This window comes from Sus scrofa, chromosome 4, assembly GCF_054392235.1.
Source record: "Sus scrofa isolate SSC_HxYL_T2T_F1_AM1 chromosome 4, Sscrofa_HxYL_maternal_Yorkshire_Landrace_v2.0, whole genome shotgun sequence".
Lineage (NCBI taxonomy): Eukaryota > Metazoa > Chordata > Mammalia > Artiodactyla > Suidae > Sus > Sus scrofa.
In genome coordinates, this window is record NC_139386.1 from 64,895,654 (window position 1) to 64,923,317 (window position 27,664).

The 27,664-nt window shown below is 36.0% G+C and overlaps 1 protein-coding gene across 3 annotated transcripts in view; it reads right to left on the reverse strand.

Annotated features, from left to right (window-relative positions):
• The window catches only part of HNF4G (hepatocyte nuclear factor 4 gamma), a 131,328-nt gene that overhangs the window by 68,859 nt on the left and 34,805 nt on the right, over positions 1–27,664 (reverse strand). For 2 of the 3 annotated variants that reach the window (XM_021089183.2, XM_021089184.2), the window contains exon 2: positions 11,694–11,747. The exons of the other annotated variant lie outside the window; for it this stretch is intronic. The gene's annotated coding sequence lies outside the window, so the exon portion shown is untranslated. The remainder of the gene's footprint in view (positions 1–11,693; positions 11,748–27,664) is intronic. 3 annotated transcript variants of the gene reach the window in all.

Consider the following 27,664-nt stretch of genomic DNA (forward strand, 5'->3'; position numbering starts at 1 on the left):
GGCATTGAGAAGCAAGGCTGATGCAATTCCTACTCAGAAGAAGTAATAGTCTATTGAGAAGAGAGCTGAGCAGAGATTCAAATGATATTACAAGATGATTATTATGATAAGTACTAGACTGTTAGGAAAACACATAACTGGGGTGGTACACAGCTGGTCTGAAGTGACCCTGAGGATCAGAGAATGCTTTCCTGAGAGGGTAACATGTCATCTGGAACCTGAAAGATTAGTAGCCAGGCAAAGAGATGAAACAGGAGAATTGAGAGAGGATGCTGAGGTGGGTGGAAGCCCTGTGCATTGACGTATTCAAGCTTAGGACTCAGAGGAATGTTTCTATAATTATGATCATACACATTTTACAGTTGTATATCCTGCTTTTCTTCACTTTATCATTAACCTGTGAACACTTTTTCACATTATTTGAAAACAAGATTTCCAAGAGTTGCTTAATGCTCATCATGAGGATACACAATAATATACTTAAACATCCTTCTATTAATCATTGGATTTTTTCTAATAATTTCTATTTTAAGAAAATGCTGAGATAAAAGTTCATATTTACTTGAGATTACTTTTGCGTAATGATACATTGGGTCAAAAGGAAAAAATATCGTCAATTTTGCCAAAATTTCATTTTATTAAAAGGCTAAAAATTTACATTCTGAAAATCAGCCATCCACTTGGCTTCCTTAGTGTGTCTTTCTTAACTTATTTTTGAATATTTAATAATATCTGTATAACAATCATAATACTAATAGGGCTGTGATAATCCAATGAGAGATTTCATATCAAAGTGTCATCCGAAGAGAAAACTGTACTAAGATGTTAGTTATTCTTTTCATCAATGGTGTTATTATTGCTCAAGTATATTAACACAGAAATATTAGTTCCAAGCAACTATAACAAATAATACTTATTAAGATCTTAGCCTGTTTAATCCTGCAACGGGTGTCATCATGATAAATTTTTAAGGGGAATATCTGCTATGACTTAGTTTTAATAATATTTACTTTCTAAAAAATATTATCTACTTTCTATTCAAACACTATCATTTTTCTTAGTTTTAAAGAAAGTAGACCTATCACTGAATAAGCCCAGGTTTAGATCAATGACACTGAATTTTAATGAAAAGTTGTGCAGACTACACATTTTTAGAAACAAAAAGAAAGATGAGTAACCCAAACAATTTAGACTGTGAGGCCACTTGGTGAGATGCAGGGGGCAGTGTAACAAAAGCTGAGGAAGGAAGTGGCAGAACTGAAGGAGTCTGAGCAGGAAGGAACCAACCTACCAGCCTGGTCGTCCCTGAGCAAAACAGGCGGTTAGTTCTCTTCTAACAAGAGAACATCACTGCTTATTTTGTTAACAGGACTGTTAAAAGAAAAAGTACTGAGCTCCGAGCTACCAAAAGCACTTCAAGAATTACATTTGTGTTGGAAAGAGAAAATAAATTTCCCTTGACTAACTTACCAAGATAAAATTTGGGAAATTTGTATCTGATCTAATTAAAATGAATGAACAAATATTTTTAATAAATAAATTATTTTTAGAAAATACAATCAATTTTACATGCATTTTAGTAAAATGTAACATGATAAACAACTGGTGATTTCTCATAATTGAAAAGTTATTTTATCATCACTTCAAACTTTATGTTATAACCCCTGTGCATGTTCAGTTCACCTGTCATTGGATAAGAAATGTTCAGTCGCCTTTCTGAATGTCCAGTCATGACCAAACACTGTCATTTAGTCATAAACCGAACAAGTGATTAGATTAAAATTTTAACTAGAATATGAAAAATTAATTGGGAACAACTTCAAACAGGAAATGATAATAAAATGATGGGGTAAACCTGTGATAAACACTATCACTGTTACCTAGAGAATTAAAACATGAGTGTCTCAAATCGTGTTCGTTTAGTTTAAAATTTAAACAGTTTTGATGGGAATAAGGAAGTGTGATTGCCAGCAGGGCAATACTTAAAAGAACATAAGCGCCAACAGTTTTCTAGTATATTTAGTGAACATTAAAGGTGCTCAGAAAAAGCAGCTAAAAGAAAAACAGCTCTAATATAAATGATCTCTTTCAAGATTAACACAAGAAGGTTGCTTTAAAGTCCTCTCAAATTTCCAGATGAACATTCTGTGTCCTTCTAGGCAACTGGCTAATCTGTCTGCCTCTTTCATAACTATAGTACAACTCTGAAATATTCCTCAATACCCTTGGTGAACTGGAAGGCATTTTTTATATTATGCTGCAGGGCATCAAGTAGAGGGTACCGAGGTTAAGAGTGAAGGATTTTACCTTAGAAGATATCCACTTACAATTTGATCATCTTGAGAACATTGTCACATTGCTATTGACAGTCAAGTTTGCACTAGTTTATAAATATCATGATGTTAAGTGCTAATATTTCCAATAAGATTCACTAAGTTTTTGTTGAACAAAGGTGCAAGGTTATGTTCACGTTTGGGGATGAAAACACGTGCATGTGTGGTTCAGAGGTGTATATGAATGACCATCGCATGTGTTTTATTGTTCCGGCACATTTGGGGTTTTATTTTAAATGTTTCCAGAAGTTAAATTTTTCATTAAAAATGTATGGAGTTCCTGGCATTGTGGCTTAGCAGAAACGAATCTGACTAGCATCCATGAGGACGCAGATTCAATCCCTGGCCTCTCTCAGTGGGTTAAGGATCCGGCATTGCCTTGAGTTGTGGTGTAGGTTGCAGAAGCAGCTTGGATCTGACGTTGCTGTGACTGTGGTGTAGGCCAGTGGCTATAGTTCCAATTAGACCCCGACCCTGGGAACATCCATGTGCTGCAGGTGCGGCCCTACAAAAAAAAAAAAAAAAAAAAAAAAAAAAGGAGAGACAAAAATATAGATGTACAGGGAGTTCCCGTTGTGGTACAGCAGAAATGAATCTGATTAGTATTGATGAGGATGCGGGTTTGATCCCTGGCTTGGAGTTGCTGTGAGCTGTGGTGTAGCTCCCACATTGCTGTGGCTATGGTGTAGGCTGTGGCAGCTGTTGTTCTTATTTTACCCCTAGCCTGGGAACCTCCATATACCATAGGTGCAGCCCTAAAAAAACAAATATATATATTCGTATATATATATAATTTAATAATATCGATTTTAAATTTCCCTGTGGAAAATCCCCAGGAATCCCATTAAGACTATGCCCCAGATGCTACACATGCTCTGCATAAAGTGCCCCATCATCCCACCACTACCTTCTACCCTTCTCCCTACTCCCGCTGGTCCCCATAGGAATTAGAGATCGCAACTCTTCAAATGGATAATGACCATGATAGAATGAAGAACAGGTATGTACCTCAAACAGATGCTCACACATTGTTATTGAAATTCCAAGGAAGGGGAGTATCTCCTGCCCATCATAGAGATGGCCATAGACTTGGACCTTGAAAAACAAGTGCAGTTGCTACTGATGAAAATGGGCAGATGGGCATCCCACCTGGAAAAGTCTGGAATACAAAGCAGTGGTGATCTGTGTGTTTGATTCCAGCACAGGAATTGGGAAAGAAGAAATGGATCATAAAATGTTAAAAGGGAGAGAAATTCCAAGTGTAATCTAATCCAGAGGCTTTTCAAATCTTTACTTTCTGGAAGTATTTTTAAACAAATCTCAAGCATGCAACTAATAGGTAAAAACACAAAAGTCAGAATTGTGTAGAAGACTAACGCACTCCTGATCTGCAGGACCTGACAAAGCACTGTTTGAAAATTCCATCCCCTGACGAGAAAGTGAGACTATGAGAAATGAAGTTACTTACTCAGAGTCATACTAGGTTTTGAGACCAAGGGTACTTTACTTACTTTGCAGTAATATGTATAACACCATGGATTATCTCAGCTATATTTTCCAGTAAGGTTCAGGAAAAATAAGGTAAAATATTATTTGGATACACACTTCAAAATGAACAAATTAATAATGGTAGACGATTTTACCTCCAGCTGAATTTCATTTTATTTTAAATGTTATCTTTATAACTCATTCTTGCATTGATGAAAATTATTTATTTATTTAAAAAAAATTTTTTTTTCTTTTTAGGGCCACAAGTGCGGCATATGGGACTTCCCAGGCTAGGGGCTGAAATCAGAGCTACAGCTGCCAGTCTATGCCACAGCAACAGCAAGGCAGGATCCGAGCTGCATCTGCAACCTTCACCACAGCTCACTGGCAATGCCGAGTCCCCAACCCACTGAGCGAGGCCAGGAATCGAACCTGCATCCTCCATGGATACTAGCCAGATTCATTTCTACTGCACCACAATGGGAACTCAAAAATTGTTCTTTAATCTAAAAATACAAAATCAGATAGAAGGCTTATAGTTGCTTATCAGTCATGCTGCAGGTTTTGGCCTGAGCCACCACCTTTGCTCTCTTCAACACTTTCAACATTCACTCTGGGAGGGGTTCCATCATGACTGCACACAGGTTACAATCAAAATGGAATACCACTCAGCCATGAAAAAAGAACAAAATAATGCCATTTGCAGCAACATGGATGGAACTAGAGACTCTCATATTGAGTAAGTCAGAAAGAGAAAGACAAATACCAAATGATATCACTTATATCTGGAATCTAATATACGACACAAATGAACTTTTCCACAGAAAAGAAAATCATGACTTGGAGAATAGACTTGTGGTTTCCAAGGGGGAGGGGGAGGGAGTGGGGTGGATTGGGAGCTTGGGGTTAACAGATGCAAACTATTGCCTTTGGAATGGATTAGCAATGAGATCCTGCTGTGTAGCGCTGGGAACTATGTATAGTCATTTATGATGGAGCATGATAATGTGAGAAAAAGGAATGTATACATGTATGTGTAACTGGGTCACCATGCTATACAGTATAAAAAAAATGTATTGGGGAAGTAATAATTAAAATAAAATAAAATACATAAAAAAATATTGAGTCCTGCTTAAAGAAGTAGAAATGATATTTCCCATATTTGGACTGCATATCACTGTTATGTATTTGATACATTCCAATTAACTGAATAAAGCTTTGTGTGGTCTTTAATTCTTAAATTTTTATTATTTAGGTTAATACAGTAAAAGCTGCCTTATATATTACATAGATAAGTCATTTCTTACCTACTAGGCAATTAAGTACACATTCACCAGAAATTACATTGTTTGGAAATTGCACAGTATTTTTCCCAAAACGAAACTCTTAACTAAGAACCAGAAAACCCCTAAAAACTAGGTATTGAAAAGAATGTTTTTTCAACGTTTTCCAGCTTATCATAAAATGCTCCTTCACATCCACATGCATGATAGTTAAACAAATATAGAATGTTTGTCATGTTTCCTTTTGTTATCCATTTTCTAGCAAACAAAATGTTCATTCAACAAAAAACTTACTCATACACAGTACAACTATTCTTTACACAAAACATACGCATACCAAAAATCATTAGAAGCAAATGGCAGAACCTCATTAATGACATAGTGTGGTATTATTTTTTTCCTGACTTTATCTATTTACTGTGCCATGAATAAGTATACAGCTCCAGTCTCCCCAAGTTCAAATTCTGGTTCCACTACTTGTGTGACCACAGTGAAATATACCCAAATTCTTTTTATCTCAATTTCCCTACATATAAAAATGGAATCATATCTATATATATGTGAAGACTGAACATGTTAACACGTGTGAACTACTTCATGTGGTAGCTGACATTTCTAAAACAATTAATGAGTTATTACTATTAGTCTGAAACTATAAACAAATGGAAAATTCACACATGTTCTTTTTTAAAAGGTAGAAGTAAATCCAAATATTCCATATGGATTAAAAAACTAAAAAGAGGAGTTCCCGTCGTGGCTCAGTGGTTGGCGAATCCAACTAAGAACCATGAGGTTGCGGGTTCGATCCCTGGCCTTGCTCAGTGGGTTGAGGATCCGGCATTGCCCTGGGCTGTGGTGTAGGTCGCAGGCACGGCTCAGATCCCGAGTTGCAGTGGCTCTGGCATAGGCCAGTGGCTACGGCTCCGATTCGACCCCTAGCCTGGGAACCTCCATATTCCACGGGAGCAGCCCAAGAAAATGGCAAAAAGACAAAAAAAGAAAGAAAAAAAAAAAAAAGAATGCAGATTTTTTTTTTTTTAATCTTAAGGAAATGCTTAAACCATCATACAATGTTGGTTTTTTTCCCCCTCTTTGCTTTCTTATAGGTGGAAAAACTACCAAATTTCTGACACCTCTTGAAATACTATCTTTGGGTTACCATAGAATTGTATATCTGGAAAAAGAAAAAGTATCAGAGACTACAGAACAGACTCAAACACCATCCTCTCCTAAAGATAGAGCACTTGATTCCATATAATCTGCATTTGAAAATTGCATTATCAAGGAAATATGCAAGAAATGAAAGGTTTGACTTCAGCAAATGTGGCTCATTTTTAGGTGCATGAATCTGCTGACTGTTCAAGGACAATCATTTCTATTTCTTTAGGTAAAACAATCATTTGCCTTCATTCATGAGCAAAGCCGAGAGATATAATCTGAGAGGTGGATTTATCTTTTAATAGGGGTTGTAGCTTGGAGAGAGACAATTTGATGCATTGCAATTGAAAGGAGAATATTGTGCTTAACAGATACTGAGGGGACTATTCCGTGCCATGCATTTTGCAAGGGCTTTTTCTCATTTAATCCTAACTAGATTTTATACAGTGATGTGTTATTGTTCCCAGTTTTATAAACAAGAAAACCAAGACTCAAAAGGGAACAGTAACTTGAGCAAAGACACATATTACTCACAGTACTAAGAGTCTAACCCAAATTTATCTGGTACCAAAATGGATTCTCTCAGGTCACCACACACATCTGAAGATTCCAGAGTCTGATTAAGTCACTTCCTTTAGTTTTTAAAGTGAATTCATAGCTCCTCCATTTGCAGACTCAACATCTAGCTCTTGCTTTGCCATGAATTTCATGATATTCACCAAAAGAAACATGTTAAAAATTCCACTATATAGGGCCTGGAGTTTGGAATCCATGTAACAATAAATTTTAAAATTTTAAAACGTCTGGGGAAGTCTCATGAGAAATCTCATATCCATGAGGTCCTTAAAAGGTTTTCATCCTTTGTCCCTAGAATCTTTTGAATTTCAATATATATTTATATAAGTTCGTGAATCATGAGAACTTGTTTTAATAATTCTTATAATGGTACAAAAAGTAATACAAATAAAAATGCAAGGTCTAACAGAATAATGAACCCTGAACTTAGTTTCATTTAACTTGGATTGACCCTATATTGAGTATTTATATACTCAGAAAATAGGTGTTTCTCTCTTCCTTGGATATCTGTTGCCCTTCTGCTCCCTGTACATATGTTTCCAAATTTGGTCACCTGATAATGAACTTCAACTTCTGTATATATAAGAACTTCAATTTCTGTATCTATAAAGAGACATGAAAAATTTGATTCAAAATATACATGATGCAATAGACAATAGTATTTCTCTTCCCCATAGGATGATTTTAATAAATATTTTAGCTCTAAAAGTTTACAGTTCAAAAGATTAACCTAAGAATCCTTTCAAAATGTAATAGTAGGCTCTGACCTCAGGGAACACATGGACAAATCAAGTCAAATGGTCTCCTTTTCAATTTCAGGATAATCTAAAAAAACAAAATATTTAAGATTATTGAGGAGTTCCCTTCGTAGCTCAGCGGTTAATGAAGCCAACTAGGAATCATGAGTTTGCGGGTTTGGTCCCTGGCCTCGCCCAGTGTGTGAAGGATCCGGTGTTGCCTTGAGCTGTACTGTAGGTTGCAGATACGGCTCAGATACAGCGTTGCTGTGGCTGTGGCGTAGGCTGGCGGCCACAGATCCAATTCGACCCCTAGCCCGGGAACCTCCATATGCCGTGAGTGCAGGCCTAAAAAGAAAAAGCAAAAAAAAAAAAAAAAAAAAAAGATTATCGAAGCTAAACTGGCAAACAGTTCTATTTCACTCGACAAACTCTAGTGAAAGGGCCAGCCATAAAACTGGCAAGGTGTTGATAAAGCAAGTGGATTGAGGAGGGCTAATTAATGTTAAAGGCAAATACTAAATCTTTAATTTTATTTTGAAACAGATAAATAAGCCAAATTACCAACCACTACATTCATTAAAACTTTTATGCTTAGTTTTCAAATTAAACCCTCTCATGAATATTAGAAATATTAATATTTTGGTGGGAGACACTTAGTCCTCACTCCTGATATTTCTTTCTGTAGAACTGAAGCTGTCTGACCCCAGGCCACCCATTTATTCTCCTGGCTCTGGAGGAGGTGAAGAGACTTACGTGGTAGGACAATTCGGGAAGATAAAACTGGGGTGTGTAGCCCCAGTCAGGCCCTCTTTCCTTAGGGAGCAAGCTGCTTATAAGTTCTTATAGAAGGTTACACAGAATGGAATTCTTACTATCTGAGTTACTAGTAAAATATGACATGAATAAATTACAGCATATGCAAAAACAAAACAAAAACAAATTTAAAAAATTATGCATCAATACGTTATCTTCTCACAAATGCTGAAACACATAACTGGGTTAATTTCGCCAATGAGTTCAGCCTAACAAATGTAAAAAAAATCCCATAAGCCTGACATTGGAAGTTGACATGAAGATATATACTGAAACTTGGAAGTTCAACAATTTGCATTAGAAGTTGAAGTTAAATTAGAAAGTCACATACAAATTGCCAGTTGTAGACACTTAATACGTATTGTAGTTTCTTTTCTATAATATGATTATATTTCTATGGCTTATTGTAAATGGAAAATAAGACTGGGAACTGGGCATTTTCTTCTTGGCACTTTAAAATAAAAACAATAAATGAATAAATTAAAAACCACATTGAAGCTGTAGGTTGCCAGTGCTCATCAATATAACTGATCCATGAGCCATTAGTGGGTCATAAAATAAGAAAGCTCAATAAAATAATCATAATCTCACATGTTTATTTAGTTCTGAGACTCAAATGATGGACCTTTGTACCTGACCATGCCCGGAGACAGAGTTTCATTACACATACCCACCCACCCCACCCCCACCTCCCACAAACATGTTTATGGTCATGTTCTCTCTTTTAATTGTGTAAACTCACATACACACATGTTCATGGGATGTCTATAAAGCCATCATAGCTTTCCTTTAATAAACAACAAAGGGCTGCTATTTAGTTTTCTTTTAAAAACAAATAACTTAAGCAATGGCTTTTTATTTAAACTATAGTAATTCACAAGTCTCGACCTCTGAATTTCCTCTGAAAGGCAGATGAACCCAAATGAAAAAGAAAGGCTCAACTTAGGTGAGCGTACTTCAACCCTCTGTCAAGATATTTCTAGCCTCTGAACTTGTTTCATCATTATCAAGTTCATTTTTTTCTTTTTCTCTTTTCTTTCTTTCTTTTTTTTTTTTTTTTTTTTTTTGGTCTTTTGTCTTTTTAGGGCCGTACCCGTGGCATGTGGAGGTTCCCAGGTTAGGGGTCTAATCGGAGCTGCCGCCACCAGCCTACACCAGAGCCACAGCAACGCAGAATCCGAACTGTGTCTGAGACCTACTCCACAGCTCATGGCAACGCCAGATCTTAACCTACTGAGTGAGGCCAGGGATCGAACCCACAACCTCATGGTTCCTAGTCAGATTTGTTAACCACTGCGCCACGACGGGAACTCCTCAAGTTCATTTTAAGGAGGTTTTCAGGATTTGAAATTCAAGATTTTCATACCAACACTCAACCTTCTTTTTTCTAAGTTCTCAACTTACACATAATATGGTATATACATTTATTATTTCTCAAGTTATAGTAGTGATTTAGACAAATTTAGGGTGAATAAAGAATGTTTCTTACATAGAAAATTAAATGTTTTTACACACTTGAAAAATGTCTTTTGTTAGTAACAGAAAATTAGTAGGCTAATGCCACATCTCGATTCAAACTTTCAAACTGTTTGACCTGGTCGATCTTAAACATACAGAAAGCAATGTTTTTAACTACATATTTCTTTTAAGTTTCTGTTATCCAGGACCATACATCCCCCTCTTAATCACTAGATTTTAGAAGAAAGGAATTTTCTTCCTTCCAAGGGAATCTCTTTTAACTAGAATTTTAGTTTCATTTCTCATCTATGTCTAGAAGCCTTCTATTGACTCTCCCTGGTTGACCACAAAGATATTCATCTCCTCCCTATGTTAACAAAAACTTTGTAATTCTACTATCCTACTTTTTTCTCTTAATTTTTTTTCCTTAGACAGCAGTTCTAAGAAATTGTTTACTATTTGGCTTCCATTTCATCATCATCACTCACTTTTTTTTAAGCTCTTTTCACCCAAGTCTTGCCAAGAAATTTTTCTCTAGGAGTTGTCATTGATCAAGGCCAACTTCCTTATCCTGTGCTGATTATTATTATTATCATTATTGTTATTATTATTATTTGCTTTTTATGGCCGCACGTGCAGCTTATGGAAATTCCCAGGCTGGGGGTCGAACTGCAGCTACAGCTGCAGGCCTACTGCACTGGCACAGCAACACCAGATCTGAACCACATCTGTGACCTAAACCACAGCTCATGGCAATGAGTGAGGCCAGGGATGGAACCGAATCCTCATGAATCCTAGTCAGGTTCATTAACTGCTGAGCCACAAAGGGAACTCCCTAAACTGACTCTTTTGCACAGTCCTTGGTCTGGTTTTCCCAATTCCAATCCAATTTACTCATTCCCAAGAGACTGACCTTTTTCATCTTTCAAACATGTGGTTTGGTTAAATCCTCTTAATGTGGAGAATAGAGACAGCAGAGGGCAGAGGAGTCTCAATGATTTAATAGCTAAAGAACCAAATGGATTCTTCTTCCCCAGAATAAACTTCGTCCTGATTCACCATTCTTTCCACTTCTGATTGAGCAAAACTGTTAAAGTCACTATTCTTCTATACAGCATTCACATGCCTGCCTCAAACCTTAATATTCCCTTTGTGTAAAATAGTATCTTTCGAGTACTTTTAACCATGACCTACATACAGTGAGACGTACAGTTTAAACTGTGACCATGTATACATAAAATGATACATCTGTATTTTATGTTGGTATCACATAAATAGACCCAGTTTTCATGAAATAATGATACTCTATAAACTTCTTATATGTAAATCATGATCCAATAAACTTATTTCTTCCCTCAATAATGAAGTGCAACCCATTGTTTAAGCATCCTGATCTACATTACTTAAATCCTTAAGTTTTTTCTAGATCCTATTCAATTATATACTTCATTAAGCCATTCATCATTCATTCCATTCGAAAAACAAGTAATAATCCTTTGCTGGAAGTCAGGCACTTCTGTATGCACTGGGAACAAAATGACAATGAGCATCAAGCCCCTGCCTGCATGGAGTTTGCCCTGTTCACCTTCAAAGGATAATAGTCCTTCGAGCTTCTCTCTTCTTAAAGCATTTACCTGTTCCAATTGTTTCATAGCTATGTCATGCTACTTCTCATTTCTTCATTTTTATGTCTAAATTCCATATCCACAAACAGACTGTAGTATCCTTCAAGAGAGAAATCTTACATATTTGCCTCCTATACCTTCACATAGTAAGGGGAACAATAGAGTGAAAAAAAAAAAAAAAAAAAAACAGCTGAGCTCTCTCCTCAGCTCAGCACTTACCAGCTTGCAAGTTTAGGCCAGTCACTCAACTTCTCTCAAATTCAGCTTTCTCATCTGCAAAATGAGAAGGTGGGGCGACATCAGCAGTTTTCAAATTCTACTGCTCAAAGTTTTTAGGATTCGGTGGAGATTTCAAAGTATGACAATATGGGGTCTTTACTCAGAAAAGAGGATCCCCCTCTCCTGCCTCAATTAGAACTTAATGATTTTGTTTAATTCTTGATGGGTTAAAAAAAAAAAGTTAGTTTATTAAATACCAAGATTTTACAATCATGTGCTCCATCTTGTCCAGAGGTCTGGGAAGAATAAGGTAGAAATAAATGAGGGAATATAGAAGGAAGAAAGGAAAGAAGAGAAAATATTTTTAAAAGAGTATATACTACTATGTTTCAGAAACCGTGTTAGGATCAGTATAAACATTACCTATTTTTGTATTCAACAGTTTCACAAGATAGGAATTATTAGACCCCCTTTAACCCATGAGAAAAAATCCTCAGGAGTTCCCATTGTGGCTCAGTGGTTAACGAACACAACCAGTACCATGAGGGCATGGGTTTTGATTCCTGGCCTTGTTCAGTGGGTTAAGGATCCAGCATTAGCTGTGGTGTAGGCTGGCAGCTGTATCTCCAATTCCACCCCTGGCCTGGGAACTTCCATGTGCCTCAGTTACAGCCTTAAAAAAGACCAAAAAAAAGAAAAAAAGAAAAAATCCTCACAACTTTGAGGACTATATTTCAGCATTATCTTTATTTTGCCAATTAGGGAGCTATGGTTCAGAGAAATGAAAGTTATCTGCCCTAAACTAAATTCAGTGGGGGCAAGGATGGAACGAAATGCCTGAATTCACTTTTTTATGCTTTTTCCATACACCAAATTGCCTCCTTGAAAGAAAGAAAGAAGGAAAAAAGAAAGAAATAAAAAAGAGGGAAGGAAAAAAGGAAGGAAGGAAGGAAAGAAAGGAAGGAAGAGAGAGAAATGGGAAAATAGTAAGAGGGAAGGAGGCAGAAAGAATGGGACAGGTGGAGAACTAACAATTCCACTGCTTACTTAAGAGGGCTAGTGAGTCAGATAATTTAATGGAAAGTACCTTGAAAAATCTGAAACAGTCTATCAACATAAATCATCATTATTAACTCTTCAAACAGTGTGCCCTAAAGATGACATTTTATATTTTTGTAAAATTCCGTGTGGTAACTGCAAATATAAAAGAGCTATATAACGAATTAATTACTTAGACATACTACAGAAACTCGTATAAAAGAAGAGCAATCTGACACTCTTGAGATTATGATATAAGAATTGGTTACACACGCCTGCTTTCTGTTCATGATATACAGTCTCTACTGGCAGTAGAATAATTCAAATTTTCCATTTTTCTGGGATTTCATCACAAACTCAATCAAAAGCATGAAAGTCAGTATTTTAATATCCTTGCACCATGTGAAAAGTAATGGTATGCTCTACTACCTGAACTCTCAGGGCATTTTTTATTTTGATTGTCTTCCCATTATACTGAGAGATTGTCAGGACTTTATCAGGAAGATCATCCAAACAAACTAGAACATTATTAAGGTTCCAGCAGTGCAGTAACTCACTGAATGTATGAGTGATTAAAAGCCACACAGTTGTGACAAGGACCATAAGGAGATCAGACAAAGAAGTTACATGTCTTTAAAAGGAGAAAAAAAAAAAAAAACAGGGCTAGAATGATTTAACCCTTTGTATCTTTTACAGGTATTAAAGCTGTGATATTCTTTGATCAATATTTAAAGCCTTATGTGACTGGATGCCTTATAGCAAACAATTTCCAGAGGTCAAAACAGTGACAAATACGATTAGCACAGAATTACACTATGACTATAGCCTTGTTTTGATGCCAGCATCCCAAAATATATATGTATCATAATATGATGCCCTAACATCAGTAAAACCCTATCATTTTGTAATTTATCACTGACTATAGTTACATTTTTTGGTTCATTGAATTATTTGTGCTTAGAGAGACATTCCCACGTCATTTAATATTCAAAAGCCTATTAATGAAGTGCTTCCTATTTGCCAGACAATGCATGGTTCCCTTGAAATAGGGTGTACACTAAGAACAGATGCTCCTTGGAAGAATGAACAAACTAGGGTGAGAGAGAAAGAGCTAAATTAATTTTTACAATAGAACATAACTGAAAAAAAAGCCTTTGTCATATTGTTAAATTAAAAAAAAAAAACCTTAAAAAAAAATAGTACCAAAAAGGTTAACTGTATTCTCTAAAGCCAGAGAACAATGATTGCTATAGACTCTTTATTTTATTCTTTACACTCTGAATGTCATTTCATTTTTTAAAGTTTGGTGTACTTTAATGATCAAAAATACAGAATCCAAGAAAAACTGTTTAATGGATATTCAGGTAGAATGCTGAGAGAACCCCAGAAGAAGACCACCCACTGAGTCAATCAGAGCCTGAGGGAAAAGGGGAACTGGCTCTGGAAGGGGAATCAGGTTTACTGAGTGGAGAAGATAACAGATTATGGACAAGGGAGTGAGAGAATCATCTAGAAGAGTGAAAGGTTTTGCAGTCAGCATTTTACATAGTTTGAGTAGCAGAGAGAGGAGAAGGTGGAGGTTCCTCATGTGAGAATACATTGAGACCAAATTGTAAAGGGCTCTAGATGGTACCCTAAGACATGTTGGTTTTGGCCGTGTCCTTGACATGTGGAAGTTCCCAGACCAGGGAATGAACCTGTGCCACAGCAGCGACCCAAGCTGCTGCCGTGACAACACTGGATCCTTAACCCACTGAGCCAAAAGAGAACTCCTGCTAAGACATTTAGAGTTCAGTCAATGGAGACTGAACACAGCCCTAGCAGCTGAGGCCTCTAAACATGGGACACTCTCAGATTTCTTTTATGTAAGATGTTCTGGCCCCAGATGTCTATGAGGTAAAACTTCTGGTTAAAGCTGAAAATGTCTAATGGAGTGGAAATGGAGTGAGGGGATTTGAAAAGTAGGATGATTTGCAGCTGACAGGATCTGTTCACCAGTTGGTATAGGGACAAGAAAGAAAGAAAACGTGATAATAACACAAGAGATCTGGTGATGGGAAATTAAGGAGAAGCAGGATTAGGGTAAATAATGAATTAAGGAAATAATGGTGCATATTGAGGATAAAGAATATCCTCAAGGAGCTCCCACTGTTAGCTCAGCAACAAAGAAAAAAACTAGTATCCATGAGAATGTGGGTTCAATCCCTAGCCCCATTCAGTGGATTAAGGATCTAGCATTGCTGTGAGCTATGGTGTGGGTTGCAGAGGTGGCTTGGATCCTAATGGGATCCCTTATTGCTATGGCTGTGGTTACAGCTCTGATTTGACCCTCAGCCTGGGAACTAAAAAGACAAAAAAAAAAAAAAAAAGGAATATCCTCAATATTGAGGAATATTGGTTGGACTGTTTAAAACACAGACCTTACATTCACAAGAGAGACTGAGGCGCTTTCCTCTCTAATTTTCACCACTACTACAGTAGAGTAACTAATTATATATCATTAAGAAGTGTGGAGTTCCCACTGTGGCTCAGCAGAGACAAATCTGACTAGTAACCATTAGGTCAAATGTTCAATCCCTGGCCTTGCTCAGTGGGTTAAGGATCTGGAGCTGTGGTGTAGGTCACAAACACGGCTCAGATCTGGCGTTGCTATAACTGTGGTGTAGGCTGGCATCTGTAGCTCCGATTTTGACCTGTGGCCTGGGAACTTCCATAGCTGTGGGTGTGGCCCTAAAAAGACAAAAAAAAAAAAAAAAAAAAAGTAAATGAGTAACATTTTGAATCTAGTAAATTCTTCTTATTTTTTGTCTTTTTAGGGATTTGTTACTGCTGAGCCACGACAGGAATTCCATAAATGAAAATTCTTTGAAAAAAAAAAAAAAGCTTGTGGAAATTTCTGATAATGGCAAGATAAACAAAAAGTCAGGTACATCAAGAATATTCATACTTCTATTCACATACTTTCCTCTTGATATAAATTGGATTATTGTCCCATTTATTCAGTTTCCTAAACTAGGATTATACAGCCACACCCTGTGCTACGTAATTTTATAGTGCCTCCCACTGTGGGTGGAATATACTTCCCTTCCCCACTAATGTTGGGCTTGGCCATGAAATTGCTTTGACTAAGAGAATGTGAGTGGACATGATGTAACAGAGACTAATTGCTTGCGTGGCTTAGCTTGCTCTCTCCTGCACCTGTGATCTGCCACAAAAACAACATGTCACTCATTCTACTATTCTTTCAGCCTGGACTTGGGTTTGAAACTTAAGCAGAAGCCTATAGGGTAGCCCTATTCCAAAGGAGTCTAGCCTAGATCAGCCATTTTATACCCTTGGGAGAGTAAAAATAAATTTAATATCAGTAAGCCACTGAGCACTTTATGATTTTGTCGTTGCTATTATACAATATTGTACCAAGAGCTGACTAAAACAGCACTTCCTTTACCTCCAAGTAAAGAAAACAGAGGGTTTTTTCCTTTAAAATTAAATTTTTCTATAAAATCATAATATACTTAATATACATATTCATATACATGAAAGGGTCCCATGGAGAAAACCCCAAAGCTGAAGAAAATACCAACAGAGTTCACCTCAACTCAATAAATCATATTAATCCACAAAGTTATAACAATTCCAATGAACATCCAATTGTGATTTTTAGTGAATTTTAATAAGCTCATTCTAAACATCTATACAGTATTGAAAAGAAGAGAGTAGCTAAGACAATCTTGAAGATAATATCTACTTGACTTTATGCATGTATGGCATTTTTATAGTTTCAAAAATTAATGTAAACTTAAAAACAGAAATAACTATAGAACTAGAATGAAATCTTAAAGATTAAACATATGATAACAAAAAACATAAAATGCATCAGAAGCCTAAAAGTAATAAAAGTATTTCTTATGTAAAGATCAAAAGTGGAAAGAGAATTAAAAGATGAAATAAAAGACAAGAGACAAAAAATAACTAATCTAGGAGGTGCAACTAACAGAAATGAGAGTGAGAAAGAAAAAACAAAGAAATGGGAAAGAAGAAACTATCAAACAAAAAATGAAAATATCTCCAAACTAAAGCAAGATAATAAGTTTCAAAACTGAACAGGCTCATGGGGATCCCAATATAATGAGTGAAAAAGTTGCCCACACTCATATCTTTGTGAAATTTTGAGATACTGCATTTTGAGACTTAAAAAAAATATGTAGAGCTTCACATGGAAGTTTCTGGGGGGTAACCTCTGAGACTTTGATGGGAAAAATAAAATGAGGATAATGTAATAGCAAATTTAGAGCAGAAAGCAAAAAGAAACACAATTCAGGATAAAAACTGACCCCTATGAAAAAGTCAAAGCCCAGATATAAAGCAAATGTAAATCTGGAATAATATCAAGCAACTGAATTAAAAAATAAACAAAAAAGAGAGTCTATTTGTGAACTTTTTTCTGAGAGTGTCCCAGGTTTCCTGGGATGGGCTCTATCTAAGAACAGAGCATACTTGTGATTCATCATCAGACAGTGTTTGTGGAATGCCAACACTGTTACACATTTCCAAAATTTAGAATCAACATATTAAAAAAAGACTTGGTGGTGGTTACACAAAGAATGTAAATATAAACAGGCCTGACAATATAAAAGTAAAAGTTTAGCTGGCTAAAACCCTCTGTGAGAAGGAAAAACTGAGGAAATGAGTAGAAGTATGAACAACTTGTCTTAGAAAGTAAACAGTATGGGCTCGTCGGAAAAGAGAAATAGACTTTCAGCTACATATTTTGCATTATAAAAGTAATCAATAAAAGAACAAAACTAAAAATATAAATGTCAAATGCTGAAAGGAGGTGCAGGGAAAGGCAGGGTAAGCAAAGTGGGACAGATCTGCAAGTTTCACATCAGAGGTCAAGGATATCAGCTCCAAGGTCATGTGATTAAGAATTGCAGAATAGCAGTGCAAAGAAAAACAACTAAAAACGTCCAGTTAAGAGTTGCCCCTGAGAAGGTGAGCGGAGCAAAGGAATAATGAGGCACAGATAGTGCTTTATTATAACTCTCTTTAATGTGAGATTATAATTAAAAAAAAAATATTTTAAAAGACTGACCAGGATCAATTTCCCATGAATCTATTAGTTGTACACTTAACAACAAGCAATAAGGAAAGCTTCATCTTAAAAAGCTAAGTATGAAAAATGGAATCAGAAAAAAGTCATCATCAGGTAATGAATGAATTCAGATACTCTGTTTAACATTTTAGTAAAAAAAAAAAAAAAAAAAAAAAAGGCAGGCCAAAAAAAGTACCAAAAAACAAAGCACACTAAAAGAAAAAGAGAGAATACTGAACCACAGAATATTATTTGTTAAATAAAAATAAAGCCTATAAAATGCTTAACATATTTAGAAAATAAATAGTTTCCATAGTTTAATTATTATCAGACAGTACTTGTGACACTTGAGGACACATGTAATATTTTACCTGCCTTCTCTTTGTTATTTTCTAAAAATTGAGGTGAAGAAACAAGCAGTTATTGACCATCTACCTGCTCACTGTTTAATTATGTTTCCATTTGTTCTATGAATAAAATTTGGTATAAGTTACCACCATTTCAATTCTAAAGAAATGGCACTAAGAGAGTCCCCTCAGGTTGTACAGGTAGTAAGTGATGGAGCAGGAATTTTTCTAGATTCAGAACCACTTCATTATGTACTATATATATAATCTATACATGTTATACCCTATCATCATTTTAGTGGTCATTAATCTTACTGATTATGATTTGGTCTACCAAATATCAAAATATCGATTTTGAAATACACTTAGAATGGCAGTATATTTACCTAGAACTGTTTAAGCTTTGGTCCTCGTCAGAAGATGCCCTAATCACGGAAGCCACGAATACGTTACCTTATACTGCAAAAGTGACGTTGCAGATGTGGTCAAGGATCTTTAAAATAGGCAGATTATCCTGGATAATTGGGGTGGACACAGTGTAATTACAAGAGTCCTTCAAAGAGGAGACAGGGAGACAAAAGAGTCAGAAAAGGAAATGCGATGACAGGAATAAAAAAGCAATGAGATTGTTGGCTCTGAGGATGGAAGAAGAGGCCATGAGCCAAGGGATGGGGGAAGACTGTACAAGCAGAAAAGGCCAAGAGAAGGAATACTCCCCAAGTGTCTCCAGAGGAATGCAGTCTGGCTACACCTGGAATTCAGCCCAACAAGACCCCTTTGGGACTTCTAACCTTCAGAGTTGTAAAATAATAAATCTGTGTTATTTCAAGCCACCCAGTTTACTGCCATTTGTTACAGCAGAACTAGGAAGGTAATACAGAGGCTCCTCCAGAATCAGAAAGATCTGGGCTTAAGCCCAGTCTTTGCTAGGTGACTTTGAGCAAGATTCCTACCCTCTGCGAACCTCCAGTTTCTTTATCTGCAAAAGTGAATTTATAAAAACATCCGTCCAAGCAAGTTGACTGATCGTTAGGCTACAGTTAGAATTCATTAAAGTACAGATATTATTACTAGGTACTAATTGTAGAAGAAAAAAGAAAATTTGTAAGAAGAAAGATTAAGATTGTCTTTTGCCTCCAGACCCCCACCCCCGCCGCCAAGTCAGCTAGCCAGTGATTCTTCATAACATACTGTCTACAAGTTGAAATATGAAGGAGGAAAACTCCCCCAATATTGAAACCACGATTTGAGCTCATTCACTCTACTTCTTTAATATCTAGCCTCTTTGGGGAAGAGGCAATATCCTTGACTGGCTATAAATTTATGAGTGTAGTTGCTTTTATGGCTCTGGATGTAATAGAACCTAAGTAAATACTGATAAGTTCTCTATTCTTCTGAGAAGTTTCCACCCACATAATATTGTCCTATCATTGGAAATCCCCACAGTTTTGATAAGAATGAAGGCAAGAATGCTTTTATATATAACACTTGTCAATTAGAATCAGAACAGCATTCATCATTTTAGTAGGAAAGGTTATGGGGTTTTTTTTTAAAAAAAAAACCACTTGAAGTCTATATAATGAAATTTTGCCTTATTGTCTTTTGAGCACCTTCTGCTGGTTTGGGAGGTCAACGCTGGCTTTCAAGTTTATTTTTTTCAAGCATCCTGTAACATGGTTTGCATTTATAGATTAAGTGGTAAATTGAATTAAAGGAAATAAACACTTTCTGTCACCACAGTCTCCACACATAAAGAGACTAAATTTGAAAACCATATCCATTTTTTCAATACAGAGATAGGTACTGTCTTCGTGAACCAGGCTTGCAGGGAACTATATTAACTCTTTCAAACTACTTTGTCACCAGTCATTTTCAGGAATTCTTTGAGACCACAATATTTTTAGAGTTTTTTTTTTTTTTTTCCCTCAGATGCAATGTATTGATTTAACCTTTCTGTGTACAGGATTATAACACAGCACTAGTTAATTAGTACCCAGGAGGCCTCACAAGTACGTGAAATCTCACTGAAAATCATGATCACCCTAACTGGTATAAAATCTGACTAAGGACAAATGATTACAAAACTCCCATTATTTCTGTGGCATATGGTTTTTCACTGGTATGCACCTCAGTTCAAGATACCACCTAATTCATTTATAAAATGACTCCTTAAGGAACCATTATTGGTATTCACCAAAAGATCCTGCAGCTCTTATATGGGTATTTTGCATTGGCTCTAAGAAAACTGCTTTGGGTGTTTCTTAATTGGACATCAGGATGAATTTCATACATCACTAAACAGAAAAGTCCCTGTTTCTTGTACAAAGCTAGTAGGTGCTCATTAAATGCTTACAGAGTGACATACACACAAACACACACGTACACAAGTTCACAATTCTGAGAGAGGGAACTTTTTATAGACTGCCAGCATTCTGAAGATAAGTGTCAGTCAACCCCACTATCAGTGTCTGGATCATCCCAAAGGATAACAGGTATTACAGACTGAATATCTGTGTCTCTCTAAAATTCATATGTTGAAACCCTAATCCCAAAGTGATGGTATTTAGAGGTAAGGCCTTTGGGAGGTTATTAGGTCATGAAGGTGGAATCCTCATGAATGGGATTAATGCCCTTATAAGAAGAGGCCAGAGAGCTAACTAGTTGTCTTTCTGCCACATAAGGATACAGCAAGTCTTCTATCTGCAACCCTGAAGAGGGCTGGTGCCATCGTGGTTGCCATGATCCTGGACTTCCAGCCTCCAGAACTGTAAGGAATAAATGTCTGTTATTTAAGCTACCCTGCCGACATTAATTTGTTAGAGCAGCCCAAACTAAGATGGGAGGTATGAATAAACAGTATGTGATTAAATGCACAAATGAACAAACATTTCCTGAAGGAGCATATACATGAATTAGTTACTTGATTTTAAACAAGGACATAGCAGAGTTTGTTTCTCTTTGCTAATATGAAGCCAGAGTACACAGTTCATTTATAAACACCACTACATGAGCAACATTATGAAGTCAAGACTAGAATAAATATTTTATTATCCAGAATCCTATCACCTAACAAAGCAACTATTTTTTTCATGTTCCTATTGATTTCCTGATCATATTTTACACAGTTTATTTGTTTAGCTCCAAGAAATCAGAATATTTTTCCATATAATGAGAAAAATTCAGGCACATTTTAAAATTCTCCACATAAATTAGGTCTTATATTCTTGACAGGTCACAGTGATCTCTCTTTCCTAAGAACCCATTGCACTTTATAAATTTCATACCAACTAGGGAAGCAGTCATATATGTACTGCTACAAGACACATTTGAGGGAGATCCCATTGTGGCTCATGGGGTTACAAACCCGACTAGTATCCATGAGGACGCAGGTTCGAACCCTGCCCTCGCTCAGCAGGTTAAGGATCCCGCATTGGTGTGAGCTGTGGTACAGGTCACAGTCACGGCTCAGATCCTGTGTTTCTTTGGCTGTGGTGTAGGACTATAGGACGGCAGCTGCAACTCCAGTTAGACCCCTGGACTGGGAACTTCCATGTGCCACAGGCACAGCCCAAGATAAAAATTTAAAAAAAAATTTTAAAGGCGAGGATTATACAGACCATCTTTAAAAAAGACACATTTGATATTACCATTTAGCCCATGTTCTATTCAATTTTATATGTGTTATTCGCTATGAAGCTCCTTCTTATTAGAAGATAGGAATTATGTCTATTTATATAATCCCACCCTGCCTAGAAGTGTTTTAATAATAGATGGATAGATAGGCAGATAGGTGGTAGATACACACATAGATATGCATTTGTTCAGTGAATGTGGAATGAATGTAGTCATTGTGAGTGAAGAAAAATAAATGGAAAAATTAAAAATGCCAATATTTTAAATTATTGTATTTTGAATATAGTTACAATAGCTTATTTCAGAATCTTACCATCTAAGATAAAAGAACCATTACTGTCCCTTAAAATTATATATTTTAACAGAAACAGAATTTTTACACGCATTTTTATCCATCAAAAACAGTTCAAAATATCAGAAAGTCGTTAGGAAAATAAAAGAGAGCAAGAGGGATTATTATTATTCTCTGCAACTTTCGCTTTTGATTTAAAAGCATACATGAGAGGAAAACTGTATTCTTAACTTTGACCTACTTAACTATGCTGAAGAAACCTGAACTCTGCCCCTGAATGCCAACCTGGAAGTGGAAGTTATTGCCTCTTCCCACGAGTGTGTAAATTCAATTACATAAATGTAACAAAGGCACCAGACTTTTAGGAAACAAAGACATGAAGAAGACACAATCCCTGCTTTCAAGGAGCTTACAGGACAATGGAGACATTCACACATATCTAGAACTGTCAAAGTCAGAACAGGTTTTTGTTTTGTTTTGTGTTTCAGTAGAAATCACAAAAATTGGATCCCTTGCTTTCTTTGGGAAAAATGAAGTCTTTGAAAATCAGTCTGGAGAGTGGGGTGGTTGGGGAGCTTAGGGTTAGTAGATACAAACTATTGTGTTTGGAATGGATTAGCAATGAGATCCTGCTGTGTAGCACTGGGAACTATGTCTAGTCACTTATGATGCAGCATGATAATGTGCAAAAATAGAATGTGTACATGTATGTGTAACTGGGTCACCATGCTGTATAGTAGGAAAAAACATTGTATTGGGGAAATAACTATTAAAAAATAATAATAATGACAATCAGTCTAAGCGTGTCTTTATCCTCAGGGTTTTCCCTTGTTTTGACAACTTTCCCTCCATGGTAAGTAGATAAATCTAGTTTATTAAATATAAACAGTCGCCTTCTTTCTCCTAATTATTTCCTTCCTTCCTCCTCTTCTAAACTGGGTTTTACATTTTCCTCCTATCCTTACTTCAAGATTTGGTCTTTAACCTCATCTTGTTTATATATAAATACATTAATTCAAAAATCTTATGTACGATTAGAGCTGCTACTATTATTATTATCTCCCAAATGTATGTTTCTAATCCTAATCACCTAGCAATGAACAGGCTGGTCTTGAAATAGAACAGCCCATTCAATTTTTTTTAAAATTAGCATCATTCTCTAATTTGCTCTTTACTGTAAATGGTCAGTATCTCACTCCTAGCCATGTATACATATAACTGTATGTGTACACACATACACACTCATTTGTAAGTATATATATGTGTGTGTATGCATATACACTTCTAAAAAAATAACCATTTCATTTTATACACTGCATTTGGCATAAACACATTTTGATAATTCCTCAGGAAGGAGGAATTAATTTCTGCAGCAGTCCTAGCAAGTGTTTATTCTCTTAAAAGTTTCCACTATCTAACAAGGAACTCTACCTTATGATGGTCACTCCTCTATCACTAAATTAATCACCCCATCTTGAGGATCCTGAATCCAACATAGTGATGATGCCAAGTTCCCCATGAATCTGCTTAGGGCCATGACCTAAGGCCCACCAGTTTAGCTCACACCCCAGCTCTCTTCAAGTCAAGGAGACCTGACTGTGCCAAAAGAGGGGCAGGGCAGAGGGGGTTAATGCACATCCTAGTCTCACTTTCTCTTAGATTAAGGGTATGTAAGAAATATGGTTTTTCATCATGAAAACAGTTGCACGTGTCTTCTCTTTACAACTGGCCCACAGAACAGTTCCTCACTATAATATGGGGCCTTGGAATCTACTTTGAATACTTCAGATACTTGGTAAATGACTAAATTAATTAATTAGTCAATGGATCTGTCTGGATATATCAGACTTGGTAAATATTTAAAAAAATTAACTGGTTAAAACAGATCCTTCATCCTATGTGGCTTTTACAGAGAGTGTTAATTTCATCATTTTCAGACTATCAGGAAGAGATTTAAGTCACTACTCTGGTAAGAACTGTATTTTTTATACTTTTAAAGGAAATTTTGGAGTCAATTCTTTATGTTCCATTATCTAAAAAGGAATTAGGCCTAAAAATGGCCCAGATAAGATATAACATCAAGTAAAAACTTGAAATGAAAATCAAGCAATCCAAGAAAAGACAAAAAGTGTTACATTTTTCAGGAGTTCCCGTCATGGCGCAGTGGTTAACGAATCCGACCAGGAACCATGAGGTTGTGGGTTCGATCCCTGCCCTTACTCAGTGGGTTAAGGATCCGGCGTTGCCGTGAGCTGTGGTGTAGGTTGCAGACACGGCTCGGATCCCGTTGCTGTGGCTCTGGTGTAGGCCGGTGGCTACAGCTCCGATTAGACCCCTAGCCTGGGAACTTCCATATGCCGCCAGAGCGGCCCAAGAAAATGGCAAAAAGACAAAAAAAAAAAAATTTTTTTTTAAAAAAAGTGTTGCATTTTTCAGAGGACTGCTTTCAGGAAAATAGAAAAAAGGTTAAAAAAAAAAAAAAAAACCAAAAACCTCAAGCATACAAATCAGCAAATGCTCACAATAGTCCCAAAAGTCTCTTCTTGAACTGTATTACATTTCAGTGCTCATACTACCCTCAAACTTTTAAAAACTCATTCTCGGTAGGTGATTAATCCATTTAAAATTAACTTTATACTTTTCTGTTTCCTTCCTCAGTAACAATAACAATGCTATGCTGAATTTTGAATAATTCAATTAAGATCTTACGGAGAGCATAAGATCTCAGAAGTGTAGGAAATGAGCCTTTTAGGTATGCAAGGTTATGGGCAGGTTAATAAAATATGTACTTTTGGACAAAGAAGTCTCAGATAAAAAAATAATGTATTTTATAGTTCCCATAACCAGTTAGTTAACTATGTCCATAAGGTAGAAAAGTTCATATAACTTGCCACAAACCAGTTCTGATTTAGAAGACCAAATTCCATTGAGATTATTACTCTATTCAATTAGAACGTTTTGTTTTTTGCTTTTGGTTTGGTTTGGTTTGGTTAATATTTTGAAGAAGAGGAGATTAAATCAGTCTTCATAAAGAAAATATACAAATATTGTAACTGCTAGTATTTTAAAAGCAACTAAAGTAAATTATAGAAGAAACTGTATTAACAGTGCATCATGGTTATTTTTAAAAATCATTTTAACATCCAACCGGAAAATGTAAAGGCAATTACTACTCCTATGAGCTTTTTCAGTTATTTCAATGACACTGAATGACAGTGGATGTGTCTGCAAAATCAGAGAACTGAAATAATTTATCAAGATAAATGTTAGTAGAACATTTTCTGAAATTACTTGCACATTTCATTTTGCTATACTTTAAGCTGAGTTATCCAGAACATTATAGTTCTTCAATGCTCAGGCGTAACAGGAAACACCAGGTTGTAGCAATTGATTTTAATTGTTCTCTTGAGCATAAATTACCTGAACATTAATCACTGCATTGTTGTCATGGTTGAATATGTATGTGACTAAAGATACCAACAGTTTATGAACCTTATTTTTTAAATTATCAGTTATTTCCTGTCTAGAAGCTATGTGATTTCTTAAATACAAATAAATAAAATACCTCTAAATAGAGACAGATGGAAGAGCTATGCGAAATATAACACCTAGGTTTAAAAAGTTCATAAATTTCACTTTCTCTAAAACTACATTTTGTGTTTTCAAAAAGAGCATAGTAATCTGGTATTAATTTCTTAGGAAGTCAATTTCCCAAAAACTTACAGTTAGTGTTTTATTGCTCTGACGGTTGATATACTTAAATTGGAGGATGAATTATTTGTTTGGTTTTTGATAGAAGAAGGAATATGTCATCTGCACTTAAGGAATATGTTATCTGCACAAAAGGGAGATGTGCGGGAGTAAAAGGGAAGGAGGGATTTATGACCTATATCTCATTTTTCATATATAATTGACAGTTTTATGTTATTCCATCCAAAATGCTAATGTTTATAGCAACATACATATATATGTGTGTTTCTAAGTAGTTTGATTTTTAATACCAGCATATTCTTATATGATTTCTTTCGTTCAGTCAAAAGACAGTGTTTAATGATGCCATAGACAAGATGCTCCCTAAGTGCTGGGAACAGAGCAATGAATTAAGGACAAAGTCCCTGCTCTCATGGACCTCATTCTTGTGCACAAGGGGGTACTATAAAAATACATATCAAAATATGAGTGCCTGCTGAATACAATGAAAAGAAATGAAACATGATGAGATGATAGCGTGATGAAGGCTATTTTTAATTTGATTGGAGAAGACCTCCAAGAATTTGACATGTAGGAAGAGACCTCAGAAAATAACTAGGGAGAAAAGGGCAACAGTGGAGAGCCCTTCCCACGGTGTGCAGCAGCTACATGGAAGCAGCAACAATCTCTGGGCATTCTGGAGACTTCGGGTGGGCCAGTGTGACTGCAGAACAGGAGGGTAAGCAGCTGGAGTCCTTAGAATGTCCTAGGAAGTGTACTAACCATTTTGTATTTATCATACTTAATCCTCAGTAACGTCCTATGGGAGATGTTATTTTCCTCATTTTGCAAAATAAAACATAAAACAGAGATCAGAACTATGAAATAAACAACCTGCCCATGGTTGAGGTAGAATAAGACCTAAATCTAGGAGGTCAAAATCAATCTCTTTAGTTCCTAAAATATTCTGCTTCTGGCAAGGAATGAACAGAACTGATAGTCCTGGACTAAGGAGTCTGGCTGTAGGTATTAGAACAGCCTGGGACAGAGAATAGAAAGCTTAAATTGAGGGGGCCTGACATTACTGCTATGTAATGGTGAGGACTTAATCTCTTAAATTTAATTATGTAATCATTCCTTTCCTCATTAATTTATTCAAGTATATCTATTGAATGATAATCAAATGTGCCTTCAAGCATCCCTCATTCAAGCGGAAGACAAATCTATGGACATACCCTTCAAGATAATATAAGTTCAATAAATAGATAGAAAAGAGTGCAATGAAAACATCAAGCCGGGAACAATCCTGTCTAGTTGTCAGCTTTCTGTAAAAGTCAGAAATGATGCTCCATGATCACATTGGGCCTTCCGCACCTCTAATATTTTATTCTGTCAGTGACTGAGTGACATTCTATACATCCTGTGAGAAAGCAATATTATATAAATTCCCATCATAAAGTTTAAAGTTTTTTGGCAGATATAAGGCTATAGTAGGTTCCTCTTTCTCACCTTCCTATAACAACCCCTGTAATTCTAAATTATTTTTTCTAGTAAGATACAGGCTCAGAAATCTTCACAGGTCATGAGTTTCTTCATTGGTAGCAAAAATAATGGGTAGAAAGGATGTCACCCAAGTATATAAGAACTGGCTACCACTCAAAAATGAAGCATGTGCAAAGGGAAACTTTATGTATATTTGACTTGCCTTTAACATTTGAAAAATAAAGTCAGGTCTTTAAAGTATAATCTTAGAGGAAATAAACTTGAAGAGCCCAAGTTTATATAACTGGTGACATGCATCTTTACTAAAAAACACTGTATATAGTTTGCATCCACAAAACTAGTTTTTAAAGATTTGAATAAGCTCAAGAATAAT